We start from the raw sequence: 5,751 nt of genomic DNA, 5'->3' as shown, positions 1-5,751 counted from the left end.
CATGCCATATCGCCAGGACGCAAGAAGGTCGCCATGCAGTTAAAGCCGTAGAGGAAGATGGTGCCGTCGCTGGAGATTATGCCGCGGGGATTCTCCAGCTCGTCATCGTACGCTGGTAGTGGGGTCAAAGTTTCAGTGAAGAGGTCCATGAGTGCTGGTCCTGTATCTGTGGTCAAGAGCCAGGCGGCGGTGCCATCCATGCTGGCCAACCAGTTCGATGAACCGGGCGGATTCGTGAGAAGGATGTCACCGCAGCTGCGGCCGGAGTTGATAAAGGAGTGCAGGATGGGGCCGTCGCAGGCCGTGACCGTGCACAGGAGCCATGGTAGGAACGCGGGACGGCGGTACAGCGGGGTCGGCAGCGCGTCGCGCCATGCCGTGCAACGGCGTGGAAGCGCGTGAAATGGCGGCGTCGTGCAGGCGTCGGGAGACGTCGCCGAGAAGGTCTGGCGGAAGGTCGACCCACTGTGGCAGCGCAACACTGCTGGTACCGGCCTGAGCGATGCGATTTAGGCGGCGGCGGCGGCGGCCACAGCGAGACATCCGTTTGGTTTACCTAGAGTTTCTGGCTGACATGCGCGGGCTGCTCGAACCGATTATTAGCATTGGTGTCCAGCCGTAGGGGAAAATATCCTGTGCTCCGAGGGATTCCATGCTCCGGCTGCACCCTGCACATCCCAAACGTTGGGTACGAATGAAGGGACGGGATGGGACCAGAACGCCCCAGTCTTAAGTTTTTGCAAAAAACACCCCAGCTAAGTACAGAATAGGCGTAAGTTTATCCAACCTGTGCTGCCCCAAGCTGAGCGAACACGAACAGATAGGATCCGGGGCTCCGGCGGCGGACCTGGCTGTGTGCTGTACTGCGACCTCACCGGCGGCTGCCCTGCGACCTCGCCGTGGTCCGACGTACAACGGACAGCCCGCCCCATCCCCGCGCCTCCATTCTCCACCTCCGCGCCACCCCGCACCACACCCGGCGCCTACCTCCGCGATCCGCCGGCGGCTAGATCCGTCGTCGCCGGAGAAGAGAACTCCAGCCTTCAGGTATCCTTTTAGATGTTACAGACCTGCGTTCTTATTTGTGTATTTTGGTTCTAATCCATCAACCCTTTATGCTGATTGTGTTAGATGTAGCTAATCTTATTTGAGTAAATTGTGGTGATCTCTCTCTCTGTATCAGGGCGCAGGCAATATATCACTGAAATAACTTGCTATATTTTGCTTAGACTACATATTCGAGAAATTATAAACAGAAAAAATGTCTGCAACTTATGGCCTGAAATGAGTTTGAAGTAATTTTAACCGAGTTCGAAGTAAAAATGTCAGTAATTTACAGAAAAATGTCAGCAACTTAGAACATTTAGTTTTGTGTGTGTTGTGGATGAAGCACGTAGAACTTGTACAAATTAATGGAGGTTAATAGTAGCAAGTCCATGCACATCTAGTCAGATCATCTGGATGTGGTTGAATCGCTGGTTATATTGTAGAATCAATCATGCTGACACAACCAAGAGAGAAAATGCAGTATGGATAAGCAAGATAGTTTTCATTAGAAGGAAACAATAAGAAAAGACAAGTTAGATGTAGCATAATCCATATTTCTGCAAGTTTTGGTTCAGATTCCTTTCATTTTCTTCATGTTCATCCTAATCCTATGTGTGTTTGAAGACTGAATAGTCCGAAAAATATAAGCTACTGCTTGAACATTTATGTTTGTTTGTTCTGAAATCAGTGGATGCAAGCAATCATACAACAGTTAATTTCATTTCATCCTCTGCTACTATCTCTCTCTCAAGGACTGACCACCATTCCAATTAGGATGGAGTTAGTAACCGGCATATAAGCAATGAATCTGCACTTAATTAACTAGAAGGAGCAAATTAAGCAGCGCATGAGATGGTTTTGGTGGCGTACGGTCGTTGGGTCCATGTAAGTGGACAAAGAACTTGTGCGGGGAAATATATACTGGTGTACTCAGGAATGTTCTTCATTAGCACCGTTTTCTCTCTTTTTCTATAGTACATCTAAATGCTGCATTAGACATTTTCTTTCATCGCTACTTACTTTTTAGACCTCATTGACAAGCTAATTAGGGGCACCTGCATGTAATATCTTACACTTTTTGCTGCCTCTGATGGAGTCAATGACTAGTATTGCTCCAAGTGTCGGGTCAACTACAGCGATGGGACTTGAAGATGATGCCAACAATTTTTCCATGGTATTTCTTTGTCATATTACTCATGTTTCATCTGTGCGTGTCACACTTGACTTAAGTTCAAACAACATTGATAGGTCCAAACGAGATTCGGCATACATGATGAAGATCGTTACAGCACACCGAAAAGAACCAGTAGCCTACCCGCGTGTGTAAGTTTATTACTTAGTGATTTCATTTACTAGTTTCATGGGTTTCAGTTCTGGAGCTAATCCATTGTGTACGCAGGGGTCAACTTACGAGCCAGAGTGTGATGACAGCCTACAACCCTCAATTGGAATGCGATTTGATAGCTGGGAGGCAGGTTTGGCATTCTATAGAATGTATGCTCATGAGGTTGGCTTCTCTGTACGCATATGGACACAACACAAAGGAGAGGGTGGTGTAATAATCTGGAAGAAGTTTGTTTGCGCAAGACAAGGTTGGAGGAAGAATAAACCAGTGGATCTAGGTCAAGTTACTCAAGAAGTGGGGAGAAAAAAGGCTAAAAGAAATATCAAGATAAGCAGATGCGGTTGCGAGGCGATGATGGGATTGAAAAGGCAAGATGACAACAAGTACGAGGTCGTCCAGTTTGTTCAATCGCACACGCACCAACTTGTCTCACCAAGTAAGAGGCATCCCATCAGGTCAAATAGAGAGGTAACTAGTGATTTGAGAAACAAATTATTTACATGCAGTAAGGCATTGCTTGGCACTTCAAAAACTTTTCGCTTGCTTAGCATAGAGAAGGGTGGGCCAGAAAATATCGGTTGCACAAAACGTGACTTACAAAACTGTCAGCGTGATTTCAAGGCAGCGATTAAGGGAGCAGATGGACAACTTATAGTAGATATAATGGAAAATAAAAAAAGGCCAATCCAGCATTCTACTATGATTACCAGGTAGATGAGAACAATAAACTGACAAATATTTTCTGGGCTGATAGTATATGTAGAAAGAACTATTCATTATTTGGTGACGTTGTATCCTTCGATTCTACATATCGGTTTAACAAGTATGACTTGGTATTTACCCCTTTCACTGGAGTTAACCATCACAAATCTTGTGTTACATTCGGTGCTGCATTTTTGTCGAACGAGAAGATTGCATCATACAAATGGTTATTTCAGACTTTCTTGAAAGCAATGTGTGGGGTTGCACCAAAGCTAATCATAACTGACGAGGATCAAAGCATGAGAAGAGGAATAGAATCTATATTTCCGAACACAAAGCATCGACTTTGTATGTGGCATATTCTGATGAAACTTCCTGAAAAGGTTGGACCCATCTTGAGAGACAATGAAGATTTTAAACCACGATTCATGGCATGTGTCCGGGGATCAGAGACTCCAGATGAGTTTGAATCACGGTGGTCCTCAATAATTTCTGAGTTTGGCCTAGAGGATAATGAATGGTTGAAAGAGAAGTATGGTTTACGGGAATCATGGATTCCAGCATACTTTATGGATTTCTCCCTTGGTGGAATATTACGTACAACATCTAGATCTGAGAGTGAGAATGCATTTTTTCGACACTTCACTAACCGAAAGCTTACCTTGATTGAGTTTTGGGTAAGATTTGAAACCGCTTTGGAAGAGCAACGACAAAAGGAATTGCAAGAGGATAATTGTGCACTTCATACCTTGCCAGTACTCGAGACTTGCTGGGGAATTGAGGCTCATGCCAGAGAAGTGTATACTCACAATATTTTTGTTGCTTTCCAACGTGAGGTGGTGGCTGCAAGGGATCGTCATCATGTCAAAACCATTGAGCAGGTTGGTGATGTCCGAACCACGAGCATTGGTGACCTTAGTTTAAGGATAAGAACAGTCCGCTTCAACACTAATACAAAGGCTTACATGTCGAATGTTTGAATCATTGGGCATCCTTTGCTCTCACAGCATTGTTGTCTTAAAGAATGATGGGTGTAATGAAATTCCTAGCCAATATGTGCTGCATAGGTGGACTAAAATGGCTGCACGACATCTTTGCTATGATGCCAATGGACATGAGTTGGAAGGGTCATCTACTTCTCTTTCACCTATCATCAAGAAATTGTACTCACAAACATGCTCGCGGTTCAGCTTGGCATTGCATGAAGCTAAACATTGTGAGGACAAGATGGAATACTTGAACAAAGTTTTTGCTGATGCTCTTGCACACTTGAGTCAGACAACGCCACTTGACGAACAAAGTAAAGTTCAAGAGTTTGAATCCTTTATTGGAAGAGGTAAATACACCAGAAGTCACAGAACTTGCATGTGACGGTCAGTTTGATGCATAAACTTGTAAAATACGTATTTCTGGTCATCTAACTTGTCGCCTCGTTCATATACGGTGCTTCCCATTATACCCAGTCATATCCATACGCGCGCCAACATGGCAGGGCCACTGTCAGTGGTTGAGGCCGGTTTTTTGTCAGAAAGGACCCTTACATTCTATTAATTTATGCAGAAAATCCTCAAATAAAATGAAAAAGTAATGGAGAATGGGATGGGATTTGAACCAATGACCTGCTGCCCTTCGCCTCGCATGGAAAACCACTAGACCAACTAACGTTTGATGTGTCAAATGTACAGTTAGTGCTATTTATTGAACACGTACCGCACTAATTAAATAGAGATAAGAGTGCTATGTATTATATAGTTTGAAATTTATGTATCCCAGTGCTGGCAAACTATGTATAATTTTCTTTCTGCACAGACAATATTTTTTGCACATAGTACCTAACTTTAAATATATATTCCTGAAAAAAATAGTGTGGGATGAATGAGCGTAAATTATTTTGGACAAACCAACAAAATTTTGTTCCAAATTTCAATAATTTTAAATTTTAAAATCTAGATCAAAAGGAAATACAATATAGAATGAATGTATGTAAATTCTTTTGGACAAATCAACAAAACTTTTGTTTGAATATGAATAATTTAAATTTTTTATATTTATATAAAAGGAAATATAGTGCGGAATGAATGTATGTATGTTTTTCAGACAAATCAACTCAACTTTTGTTTGAATTCAAATACATGTAAACTGAAAAATCCAGGTAAAAGAAAATATAGTTCAAAATGAATGTATGTAAATTCTTATGGACAAATCAAATAATTTTTGTTCGATTTCGAATAATTAAATATTTAAAATCTAGATAAAAGGAAATATAATGTAAAATGAATGTACGTAAATTTTTGGGACAAATCAACTATTTTTTTCAATTAGAATATTTCTAATTTTAAAATCTAGATAAAAGAAAATATAGTGCAGCATGAATGTACATAAATTTCTTTGGACAAATCAACATCATTTTTTTTAGTTTGAATAATTTAAAATTTGAGAATTTAGATATACGAAAATATAGGTCAAAATGAATGTACATAGTTTTTTAGGACAAATGAACGAAATTTTTGTTTGAATATGAATTATGTACATAAAAGAAAATATACTCCAGAATGAATGCATATAGGTTTCTTTTGGACTGCGCCCTCAAGCTCGAAGCGGGGATTACCTTGTCTCCGTTTTGATTTTACTTTAATTCGATGGTCTAGTTATATAAA

At 41.4% G+C, this 5,751-nt stretch overlaps 1 long non-coding RNA gene across 2 annotated transcripts; it reads left to right on the top strand.

Moving 5' to 3' along the window:
* Positions 1-810: 810 nt before the first annotated feature.
* Positions 811-4,670, top strand: LOC119335264. 2 transcript variants are annotated; one of them, XR_005161773.1, is made up of 4 exons: positions 811-1,047; positions 2,155-2,221; positions 2,296-2,370; positions 2,447-4,670. It is a non-coding gene; the product is annotated as an uncharacterized LOC119335264 (long non-coding RNA). The 2 variants fall into 2 exon arrangements; XR_005161772.1 differs by lacking the exon at positions 811-1,047 and having other exon boundaries at positions 1,058-2,221.
* Positions 4,671-5,751: the final 1,081 nt, after the last annotated feature.

The sequence above is a fragment of the Triticum dicoccoides genome, chromosome 7B, assembly GCF_002162155.2.
Source record: "Triticum dicoccoides isolate Atlit2015 ecotype Zavitan chromosome 7B, WEW_v2.0, whole genome shotgun sequence".
Taxonomy (NCBI): domain Eukaryota; kingdom Viridiplantae; phylum Streptophyta; class Magnoliopsida; order Poales; family Poaceae; genus Triticum; species Triticum dicoccoides.
Note: the sequence above shows the minus strand (reverse complement) of the source record. Positions and strands in the feature narration are given on the sequence as shown.